We start from the raw sequence: 12,287 nt of genomic DNA on the forward strand, positions 1-12,287 counted from the left end.
CCATCTTTATGCTGTGAAAGAGAGATTCAGACTCTCTCTCTCTCTCTCTCTCTCTCTCTGTCTCCCAGTCGATCCCTGTTGAGCCTCCAACTTCTGGCTAATAACCAGGGTTGCCCATTTCTGTGTGAAACCTGATCTGTTTGGGGCGACAATGAGGGCATTCATTATGCATGGAAGAAGGAGGGATGTGGGATTGGATCTCAACCATCAAGAGATGGAAGGAGAGAGAGTGATGGAGGGAAGAAAAGAGAGAGAGAGAGATTGTAGAAGACGAGTGAGGAATAAAGCGTCCAGCATACTCGCCACTCCCGACCGGTAGCGCCACAATGTGACGTCACAGAAGCACCGTAACCATTTATACTCGCGCGCGGTGGTCGCGACTCAAGTTGCAATATTCTCCTGAACAGAGGTGTCACAAGGTGTGTGTACAGGTAGATAGATAGATAGATAGATAGATAGATGGATATATAGATAGATACTTTAGTCATCCCGAGGGAAATTTTAATAATGTAAACAGTTTAGTTGCTAGCTCAGCTAACAGCTGGCTGAGTTTGTGTAATTTCCTGAAGTGGAAAGAGATTTTGTTCAGGCCTTAATAGATATCCTTTGTTTGAAAATAAATCGTTTCTATTCTTTCCTCTTAATTCCATGTGTTGCAACTCTCGCTGTTAACTTATCCAGCAAACTATTTAAAATTCACGACTGTAACAAAACACTGCAACTCTCGCTTGCCCTCGAACTAGTCCATCTTCCTGTTTCCGCTTTGTCGCGCTCGTCTGAAAGAAAATGAGTGGTGAGCTACCTCGCGCTACCTGGCTTAAATCCTGGCGCGCCAGCAAGATCTACGTAATTTTGACGTCACGTTGTCGCGCTACCGGTCGTGTGTGTCGAGTATGTAGAACGTTTAAGGTGGAGATGGACAGTGGACAAAGAGAGTGGAATAAAGTGAATGGAGAGGTGGGGGTGGGGGATTTGGGCTTTCGCTGGGCTGTCCAGTCCTGCTGTGTGGCCAGTCCTGCTAGGGTCTGGCCACTTTCATATGAGAAATGCATTTTTATGGGCATGGGGTGGGGTTTATGGAGTGTGGTTTGGCATGCACTGTGTGATTAAAGCAGGGCTTTGAACCAATTTTTTTTTCCAATCGGTTCGTTCCGAACAGAAACGGAATTATAACGTTTCCGGTTATGAGTTCCACCAATAAATTGACGTTCCCGAACCGGTTAGAACAAAAAAATACTGTTCCCTGAACGGTTAATTTCGTTCCTGTCAGCTGTTTAATGCTATAGAATTACTGTATGTCACATCTTTCTCATCCAGCTTAAACCAAATGTAATAATATGACAACCATTATTAAATAATAATAATTATATTATTATTATTAATAATAATTAAATAGGCCTACAATTATTTCAAATGTGTAGTTTATTGTTAAAAGAGAAAATTTCCACACAAATGTAACGACATTATTAAGACACGTGGTTATGCCACTCGGGCAACAACAAATTCCAACTGTCGGGGGGAAAAGCCATCCAGTAGTTCTACTCATACCGTAACAAGCCATCTCAGTGTTTCCTCTATGTTGATTTGGTAGTGGCGGCCCGCCACGGTTTAATTTTCTTCCCGCACGGTATCAGAAATGGGACAGACGCACAATAGTCGCAGTTGCCTTTTAAATGATCCTGCCGACATTATGCACCCCCCGTTGGCAGCCGCTAACATTACAATTTAACAACAAGCAGAACTATTCAGAGGTTTGGGGCTGTCCAGTTTACCTCCACATAGTGTGTGGATGTGCTTATTGTCCAAACGTTTGCTTTCTTCTGAGTCACTATTAAACAACACCTCCACCAAAAACGTCACCGCGGTGGGTCCGTTTTAATAAGACAACGTTCAACTTGTCAGTTCTGACAGCTCACGTCCTGATATCAAACATCTGGAAACATTAAAACGATAAGTGAGCCACTAATATAATACAAATTGGAAATAGTCTATAGATGTAGTAGTAGATGTAATGATGTTAAAATAAATAGTTGTGTTGTATGACACGGAAAAGTTTATTTTTTAATAATTTGGGCTACACAGACGCACAAAGGCCGCACGACCTAAACGTTTGTTACCCTTGTTGCTAAATGTGAAAATTAGCAAAAAGAAGTGCAACCATTTTTTAAAATGTCTAACGAATTAGGCTACAGAATGCTTAGCCTAGGCCAGGGGTGGGCAAACTGCGGCCCGCCGAACATTTTCATCCGGCCCGCCAAGCATTTCATTTGGTTATCAGGCTGCTCGCTATTTTTTTTCCTGCGATAGAGACGACTACTGCAAACTGCTTTTCACTCTCCTTAGAGAACGTTTGCAATGTCAATGTCAAAACATCATGTTACATCGAGATAACATCATGTTAAACTAAGTAAACTCCTTTGCAGCAGATCTAACGTGAACATTATGTGATCCATTTAATTGGGAAAGCGTCTGCTCTCACGAGAGGGAGAGAGAGCCGCAGGTTCCAGCTGGCTTGTCATTGTTGATAATTGATATATCCTTCTTATAAGAAACTTTTAAAAGGAAATCATGAAGGCAACAGTATAGTTCCCACTACTGACCATTTAAAAACTGTGAGAGGGCCCAGCCGTAGGTACAGCACTAGCCATAGCGGAGCAGGCAGAAGATCATTGAGAAATAAACGTGAATTAAAGCGACAGTGCACAATTTATACATTTGTTAAACAGCATAAAATTAGCAGTATTTTTAAGCAATTAATATTTTAAAAGAAATACTTTTCATACTAAATTATAGGCTATAAAATTCATACTAAATTATAGGCTATAAAATATTTTTTTATGTATGTGTCGTGGGGGGGGGGGGGGGTTGTTGTGGGGCCTGCCCCCACTGCTTAAAAAAATCCTAGAGGAAACACTGCATCTGTGCATTAGGCAAACAGAGGTGTTGGCGCCATTTATCCAAATGTTCGCTAGTCCATCATGGTGGAGTCGACAAATATAGCGTGGAGTCGACAAATATAGCTATTGTTATTGTGTTTGGAATGAGCGTTTTAATTAACGATGGATCGTAATTTACCTCTTATTTAAGATGTGGAGTGGAGACTTTGTAATCCACCGCTCTCTCTCCATTCAGTCAGCGGATGTCTGATGTGATGTCACACAGGAAGTGAACCTCAGCCGTCATGGTAACGTGCGCAGGAAAATAATTACTTTTTTTTTTTTAGTTAGGCCTAATTAGGCAACGAAAACTTTGAGGAACGAAATAAAACCGGTATTAACCGTTACCATTATTTTTAAATAAGTGTTCCTGTTCCAGAACATAAAAAATAATAACGTTTCCGGTTTCGTTTCTGTTCCCTGTAAAATACAAAAAGTTCCCGGTTTTCGTTTTCGTTCCTTGAACCGGTTCAAAGCCCTGGATTAAAGTAAAAAAAAGGGGGGGAAAAAGTCACCAAAATGTTGGGTGTGCTTTTTGTATGGGAGAAAGAAGGAGTGTGACTGTGTGCATCATTTTCCTCAGTTAATCGAAGACTTGTTGAATTCATCGATCAGGCGGTGGATGCGAGATAGGTATTAGCATGCACAACTATTAGCCTGCAATCCATTATTTCAGGACGAATTAGTGGTAGTCTACGTGAGGTAGGTGCAGCAGTGAGCTGTGACGCTAGTCCGAGGAAAAGGAAGCACCTCAGGGTAGCCTACAGATGTCTCAGGCCCATCTGGGAGCCATTTGGAGCTCTGCGTCTTTTTTCCCAGGGCGAATTTGTATTCCAGTACTGTTTCACAGAGCCTGTGAGGTGCGTGCGTGTGTGTCTGTGTGTGTGTGTGAGAGAGAGAGAGAGAGCCAGTCCTCTTTTCCAAATTGACCGCCTGCCACTCAAAAACCCCAGAGCTAGAAGCATCAACTGATGGTCAGCTACACGTTGCAGTCATCTCTCATCAGGCTAAGACGTCATTGATGCCGCGTCTCTGGGCTGGACGAGCCACTACACCTCTGCTGTCCCAGCCAGGCTGTTGACCCACAAACTGCAGTGTGACTTCAAGGAAAACCATAGCTTTGTGTTTAGAGGTTTATTTGGTCATTTTGAACACCTTAGTTACAGTATCTATTTGGAAGATAAGTTTGTGTTTTTCATTGAAGAGAATGGTCCTTTGCTCACTACTCACTAACTTGTTTGTTTTTCTTTCGTCCTTCATTTGTTCATTTATTCATCCATTCATTGTCTGACCACACTCTATAGAGCTCATTACAGAAACAGGCCTGGTTTAGAAGCCTAATGATGTATAGTTCACCTCCTAAAAAGGTTCATTTCTGCCCCCCACCCCCCCCTATGGTGTTTGCTGCTGTCATTGGAGCGCTGGCCATCTTGTTTGATCTGTCTCAGAGGACAAAGGGATGAAAGCTCAGAAGGAGGAGTATGGAGAAAAGAGTGATTTACTAATTATCACTCCGAGCTGCTCCTCTTTCCTCTTAATACGCTCGTGTTGTTTTCTTTTTCTCCTGGGGTTTCTCTCCGTCTCTCTCTCTCTCTCTCTCTGTCTCCGTCTCTCTCTCTCTGTCTCTCTCTCTCTCTCTCTCCGTCTCTCTCTCTCTCTCTCTCAGTCTCTCTCTCTCTCTCTCTGTCTCTCTCTGTCTCTCTCTCTCTCTCTCTCTCTCTCTCTCTCTGTCTCTCTCTCTCTCTCTCTCAGTCTCTCATACTCATCCTCTCTGTTGTATCTCAGCAGAGCGGTCATGTTGTCTGCTAGGCTGACTTCCATGAGAAGCCATGTGGGTACAGTATGTGTGTGTGTGCAGGTTTGTGTGAGTGTGTTGTGCCATGATTTAGTAGTGTGGCTTTAAATGCTGAAGAAGAGGACACAGCGTGACCTTTCAGACACCACACACACAAATCTTAAATGCCTGTAGTACCTGTAAGCTACGTTGTAGTTGAGGTTGCTTTGAAGAGACAAATGAATATTTTAAGAGGATAGCACATTTTATTACAAGCAGTAGGTGCCTGTCCTCTGAAATCATGTCAAACGCACCCCTACCCCTCTGCCACTGTGTTTGTTTTTATAGGATCATCCGCCATCTTTCGTGTTTGTGATCTTTGGCTTGAACGAATCTCTTGTTTTTATCAGATTCCAGCCAGGCCAAGACCTTCAGGGCTGTGAAGGCAGCAGCGGTGGCGACGGAGCCATCGAGACCTTGCTTCCTGTGTTTCCTCCCTCGTCTCTGATAGAGGGGCTGTAATGGCTGGCTTATCTCGCCGGTGATATTTTTAACTTGTGACTGAAAGGAGCCCATTGATGGTGGGTGCAGGGGGCTCGGGACTGAGTGGCACGGCTCGTGTGGAGTGTGACAGACTTGTGACTCCGTATTGAGATCCATGGCTCCAGGTCTTTATCAGGGAGTCGCACTGAAAGGTTGAATTTCCTGTGGCACATATCTGTGTTTGTTTGTGTGTGTTTGTGTTGCTGTGTTTGTGAAGGTCTTGTGTGAGTCTGTGTGTCCCTGTTTGTGTTTGACTTGTGTGTGTTTCTGGTTGAGTGTGTGTGTGTGTGTGACTATTTATGTGTTTCTGTGCGCTTTATAGAGTTTCTCAATGACTCTGCAGTGCAGTGTCACTGTGCCAGGCTTCCTTTCCAATAGCTTTGGTTAAGACGGAGGGCCACGTGCTGTGCTGTGGAGTATTGTGCCAACAGCAACTCTGCGTGCTAGCGCCACGGCTAGCGCCTGACTCAATCAACACATCTGCAATCTCAGTAAAACCCCATTCATCCTGGAGTGTGGGGGGTCTGCTGTTGCTTTCTTCCCATCTTTCTATCTGTCACAAATGTGGTGCCATGGGTAGTTAGAGAGAGAGAGAGAGAGAGAGAGAGAGAGGAGGTAAACTGTGGGGATTGTGGGCATTGAGTGAAGCGTGAACTCTGAAACAACAAGCCACGTCCGTGAACTGTGCAGCAGCAAGGGCGGTTGGGTGAACTCAGCGTAAGGTGAGGCTGGCAGGATCTTGGCAGGAGGCAGAGTACAGTGGTGCATGGCCAAAAAAGACACACTCACACACACACACACACAGATGCATGGCCAAAAAAAGCACACACACACACACACATGCAGACACACTCACATAAGAGCCATATGCCTGCACTATCGCACATACAGATACACACAGACACGGATCCCCACATGCTTCAGTTAACTCTTGGATGATAATTTATATATTTCAGAGACCAGATGGTGCTATTTGTGCCCAGTCTCGTTTCAGGGAACTCATTAGAGCATTAGTTGTCAGACAGTGCTTTACTCAGATTCATTGATCTGGGTGGAGGTGGCTATGTCATGTTTTCCGACCTGGTATGTGAGTGTGTGTGTGTGTGTGTGTGTGTGTGTGTGTGTGTGTGTGTGTGTGTGTGTGTGTGTGTGTGTGTGTGTATGTGTGTGTGTGTGTGTGTGTGTGTAGGGAGTGCAGGAGGATACCCAGCTTAGAACTGACACAAATACGTTTTTAATATATAAAATATGTACAGACCTTTGTTTATGCACCATTCCCGTGAGAAAAGGGTGATATTGTCCAAAACTTTAAAGAAAACATGTTCAACTCTGACCCAGTCATACTGTATTCCACTAAATCTTTAAACATGTCCACTAGATTATCAATTTACCCCTTCTCCTCCAGTCTGTTACCCTTCCATATGGTCAGTTTTGGCTTGACCAATCGAAAAGTTCATAAAAGTTCATAAGCAGTTATTTTGAAAATGGTGAACCCCAGTCTGTGGAATAGGCCTACTCCCTCCAACAGTTGGGAAGAGGAGAGTAAGAGAGAGAGAGAGAGAGATGGGGCAGAGAGAGTGAGAGAGAGAGAGAGATGGGGCAGAGAGAGTGAGAGAGAGAGATGGGGCTGAGAGAGTAAGAGAGAGAGAGAGATGGGGCAGAGAGAGTGAGAGAGAGAGAGATGGGGCAGAGAGAGTGAGAGAGAGAGAGAGAGATGGGGCAGAGAGAGTGAGAGAGAGAGAGATGGGGCAGAGAGAGTGAGAGAGAGAGAGAGATGGGGCAGAGAGAGTGAGAGAGAGAGAGATGGGGCAGAGAGTGAGAGAGAGAGAGAGATGGGGCAGAGAGAGTGAGAGAGAGAGTGAGAGAGAGAGAGATGGGGCAGAGAGAGTGAGAGAGAGAGAGATGGGGCAGAGAGAGTGAGAGAGAGAGAGAGATGGGGCAGAGAGAGTGAGAGAGAGAGAGATGGGGCTGAGAGAGTAAGAGAGAGAGAGATGGGGCAGAGAGAGTGAGAGAGAGAGATGGGGCAGAGAGTGAGAGAGAGAGAGAGAGAGATGTGGCAGAGAGAGTGAGAGAGAGAGAGAGAGAGGGAGAGAGAGATGGGGCAGAGAGAGTAAGAGAGAGGGAGAGAGAGATGGGACAGAGAGAGTAAGAGAGAGAGAGAGAGAGGTGGGGCAGAGAGAGTAAGAGAGAGAGAGATAGATGGGGCAGAGAGAGAGAGAGAGAGAGAGAGAGATGGTGCAGAGAGAGAGAGAGAGAGAGAGAGAGAGAGAGATACGGTAGAAGAGCTAGACAGGTAGGAGGTGGCCCAGCTCACTGCTGGCCTGGCCTGAGGTAGCGCTCAGATTACAGCCCCCTCCCTTCTGCCTTTCACAGAACGTCAGTGAAGAAAAGGGAGAGGATCAGAGGGAAGGAGAGGAGAGGTAGAATAAGAGGATCAGAGGGAAGGAGAGGAGAGGTAGAATAAGAGGATCAGAGGGAAGGAGAGGAGAGGTAGAATAAGAGGATCAGAGGGAAGGAGAGGAGAGGTAGAATAAGAGGATCAGAGGGAAGGAGAGGAGAGGTAGAATAAGAGGATCAGAGGGAAGGAGAGGAGAGGTAGAATAAGAGGATCAGAGGGAAGGAGAGGAGAGGTAGAATAAGAGGATCAGAGGGAAGGAGAGGAGAGGTAGAATAAGAGAAATAAGAGAAGCAGGGGAACCTGAGTGATCTCCAGAAAACAACACAACTGGCCAGCCACCGAGCAGCCATCTCTCCATCCCTCTCTCTTTTTCATTCTTTCTCTCTCTCTCTCTCTCTGTCTTTCTCCTCTATCCATCTTCAACTTTAAACCGATTCCCAGCGAAGGAGACACTGTTGCAGTTGAGTTTATCAATATTTGATCGATGGCAGACATGACCTCAGACAGATCAACAGAGTGTGTCCAGTGCAAATTAACACACGCTCTTGGGCACGTATACACACACACACACACACACCCGCACACACACACACACACACACACACACACACACACACACACACACTCACACTCATACACACACACACTACTATGCTACATAACATCCTGGACTTTGGACCCACAATGGCAGCCTTGCACTACTCCACTTGCACTACTCCACTTGTACACTTGCACACTTTGCAACTTGTTGTTGTTGTCCTGTTGTTGTCCTGTTTGTCCTGAAAACACAACACACTTCTTCTGCTCTTACATAACTTGCACCACTATGCCACTTGCTTACTTAGGTCAAACAGAACTACCTCAGCCATTTATTGGCCTGACTTTGCACTACAGTATTATAATGACTGTCTATGCACAATTGCACAATTTCAACCCAATTTTGCTGCTCTTATTTCTTCATTGTATGTGCCTTCTTATTTACTTTTTAATTAATTTAAAGTAGGGTTTCATGTGGAAGGTGTGTTTTTTTGTGTTTTTTTAGTAATTGTAAACTAAAATTTAGACTTAATTGGTAAAATATGTCTTGTCTCCACCGTGGGATAGTGAGAAACGTAATTTCGATCTCTTTGTATATCTTGGCATGTGAAGAAATTGACAATAAAGCAGACTTTGCCTTTGACACACACACACACACACCCACACACACACACACACACACTCATACACACACACACACACACACAGATACACTCATACACACACACACTCATACACACACACACACACACAACCTTCTACAGTTGGCCAGGCATCAGGGAGGGGGCAGAAGTCTGTGATTTCCTTTAGGTGAGTCAGACCAGCTCCAGTGTTTGTCTTTACATTAGTACTTCTGTGTGTGTGTGTGTGTGTGTGTGTGTGTGTGTGTGTGTGTGTGTGTGTGTGTGTCCTGCTTTTGTCGTTTATAGGAACTTCCAATAGTGTCACCCTCTCTATCTCCGTCGCTCTCTCCATAAACACACACACACACACACACACACACACACACACACACACACACTGGAGTGACCCAAAGGAAAGTCCCTGTCATCAGACCTCAGTATTAGCAAAGCAAAGCTCTTAGACAGTCTCTCACTGTGTGCTCAGACTGAGTCAGATTATACACACACTCTCTATCACACACACACAGAAAAAGAGAGAGAGAGAGAGAGATACATGAACGCATTCACACTGCTCTTTCTCCATACAAAAAGAATAAATGAAGAAAAAAATCAACATATGTGCATTTGGGACACATGTGATTCATACAATATGTGGATGAAGGAATTCCAGGCTACAATACATGAAAGCCGTAATACATCCATAGGTTTGAATTCCTATTTAGATCCTGCTCACCAGTCGGGGACCTAAAGTGTATGTGAACATAAGGAGTGTGACAGCTTCCTCCTCATACACACATAAACATGTCCCCAGCACACACATGCACACTAGCTTATGCAAACACACATGCATACTCACCCCCACACACACTTACCCTCATTCACTCTCTGACACACTGCTCCAGCCCTAAGATAAGAGCTGTTCTGCTGGGACCTCTACTCAGTCACACAGGAAACCCTCCCAGACGTGTCTGTCTCTCTCACACACACACACACACACACACTCTCTCCCTGTCTCTCTCCTTCCTTTCTCTGTCCCTCTCTCTTTTTCACGTTCACTCTGCCCATCATTATCTGTCTCTCCCTACAGACATCTTGCTGCTATCGCAGTCTGTGCTTTTAATAGGGGATTGCAAAAGAATGCCTGAGATAGTGGTGGAAATGAAATAATCAAATGAGGATTATATTAGCGTAGATGCTCTGCACTGTAAAACCGAACAGTACAAGTAAAACAATGTTTTTGATTTGTAAACACTCAAAAATGAAAAAAAGTTAATAGTACTCTAACCGTCTGTGTTACTTGAACAAATTTGAACTTTTAAGTTGACAGCACTCATCCGCTTTAAGTCATTTGAAAAAATAGAAAGCGTGGGAAACTTCCCCACGCAAATTGTAGCAAATTTGTAGGCGGATCTTCTGCCATACGTGGACCTTGTGTACAGCACCAACTAGCCAACGCCGAGTGACAAGCGACGCCGGCAACGGTCGACCACCAGATGACAAGAGACGAGAACAAGAGCGGTGAAAATAGACACGAGAGAGGAGACGACGAGAAGAGAGAAAACCCGCAATTAAACGTAAGTGGAAAAGTGAGGTGCTGACCCTAAAGCACGTCCTTTATCATATTGTTTAAAAACCCGAATGTTTGAAAATATTGTCTTAGGCTACATGACGTAACTTTATCCAGTTAGAACTAGCTAGCACTAGCAGCTAAGAATTTGGCTGCTGTATGCCAGCACTTGCTGGATCGATCAGCCAGCGATCTAACTCAATTTGCCAATGTGAGTACTAAAAATATGAACTTAATATGAATATGAAATTAAACCCCGTTAGCACTATTTAACACAATAGCTTGGAAGTGCAAGCTTTGTGGTGCACTGCTTGATAACAGGGCACAGGTCCTGCAACATTATAGTTTACAGCATGTTAGCAATGTTTCCTCCATTAACGTTAGTCCACTGTCATGTTACTGACTGTCTGCACATTTAAAGGGAAATTCCGGTTTTTAGCACTTTAAGGCCCTTTTCTGGTTTGTTTTGGATGAACCAGAGTGGTGGACACGACATTTTGACGATTGGTCCTGTCTCGACTTTTCTGACTCGTTTTGAATCGCCTTTTCACTTCTCAGGGTGGCTGGCAATGGGCATACTGTAGTAGGCTATACTCAAACATGTCCTAAAACAACCCTTAACGTTCGTTTTCAAAACTGTGCAACTCACCGAGTGGTTAGTGGAGTTCGTTGACTATTAAAAGCAAATATATCGGCGCAATGTATGATTCGTATTTGAACCTGAAGCATAGACAGTGGCGCAGCATGCAATGAGTCTTCCAACAGAAATCAATGGGATTTTACAAAATGCCAAATAAAAGACGACAGAAACTGTATTTCGCTAAGCTACTTGTTTTGGAACATCAACGAACACCACTAACCACTCGGTGAGTTGCACAGTTTTGAAAACGAACGTTAAGGGTTGTTTTAGGACATGTTTGAGTAGCCTACTACAGTATGCCCATTGCCAGCCACCCTGAGAAGTGAAAAGGCGATTCAAAACGAGTCAGAAAAGTCGAGACAGGACCAATCGTCAAAATGTCGGGGTCCACCACTCTAGTTCATCCAAAACAAACCAGAAAAGGGCCTTAAAGTGCTAAAAACCGGAATTTTCCTTTAAGTCAGTAGCCTAAATTCATTTGACACGGTCACACACAGTTCATGCTCAGTCAGAATGTGTATTATTCGCATGTCAGCTGTGTAGGTGAAAACAACCATTTAATGTGCAAACTGTTCTCGGCCATTTAAGGATGCATTTAAAGTGGCATTTAAAGCGACATCATGAGATGGTGGATTGTCCTAATAGAGATTGTCAGTATGTTCAAATGTGTATTCGTCCTTCAATTCACAGATTCAGAAGTTGATGCAAACAACATTGGCATTGAGAAGGAAGGAGATCATATCAGACGTCCTTCCCCGCAGACATAGCCTATTGGTTCGGTGGTGGCCTGCAATCATGTTGGAATCCCAGGTAAGCATTTCTTTTGTACAAATACTTGGAATAGATTCATTTCATGTGTGGTTCTGACCAAATGTGTTTTAAATCTTTACACTTACCCCCCTATTTTGAGTTTTTGCTCGAAATTGCACACCGCCTACTAACAATGGCCCTGTTTCCACATACTTTGACTTATATTCAAGTGCTTGCCCCCCTTTGAAAGCAGAGGTCTTGTAGATTACAACTCCTCCATGGACTTAAGATAAAAAGAATGCTTTGGTTTTAGAAGCTGTACTATCAAAGAAAAGTAATCCTACTGAATTGCATTTTGTAGTTATTAACTGGCTTGACTCCATGTTTTCTCATGCAGGGATCCTCAGATGTAAATATCCGACGTGCTGTAGCGCTCCGTGGCCTTCCTTTCTACCTCCATGAGGATGATGCCACTTTTCTAAAGACATGGGATGTAAGTAAGTATGTTTTCTATTGACA

General features: G+C 44.1%; 1 protein-coding gene and 1 long non-coding RNA gene across 5 annotated transcripts in view; both read left to right on the forward strand.

Moving 5' to 3' along the window:
* The window catches only part of LOC143107858 (UPF0606 protein KIAA1549), an 89,448-nt gene that overhangs the window by 12,168 nt on the left and 64,993 nt on the right, over positions 1-12,287 (forward strand). The gene's annotated exons all lie outside the window — the stretch shown is intronic.
* The window catches only part of LOC143141304 (uncharacterized), a 3,420-nt gene continuing 1,244 nt past the window's right edge, over positions 10,112-12,287 (forward strand). The window contains exons 1-3 of one of the 4 annotated variants that reach the window (XR_012990771.1): positions 10,112-10,385; positions 11,709-11,828; positions 12,166-12,265. This is a non-coding gene — a long non-coding RNA (uncharacterized LOC143141304). Of the gene's footprint in view, positions 10,386-10,971; positions 11,245-11,459; positions 11,478-11,708; positions 11,829-12,165; positions 12,266-12,287 lie in introns of those variants that run through there. The other 3 variants (XR_012990774.1, XR_012990772.1, XR_012990773.1) reach the window with 3 other exon arrangements.

The sequence above is a fragment of the Alosa pseudoharengus genome, unplaced genomic scaffold (assembly GCF_046254945.1).
Source record: "Alosa pseudoharengus isolate Yale_2024_CS ecotype anadromous, Long Island Sound unplaced genomic scaffold, YU_APseudo_1.1 YU_APseudo_1.1_scf_10, whole genome shotgun sequence".
Taxonomy (NCBI): domain Eukaryota; kingdom Metazoa; phylum Chordata; class Actinopteri; order Clupeiformes; family Clupeidae; genus Alosa; species Alosa pseudoharengus.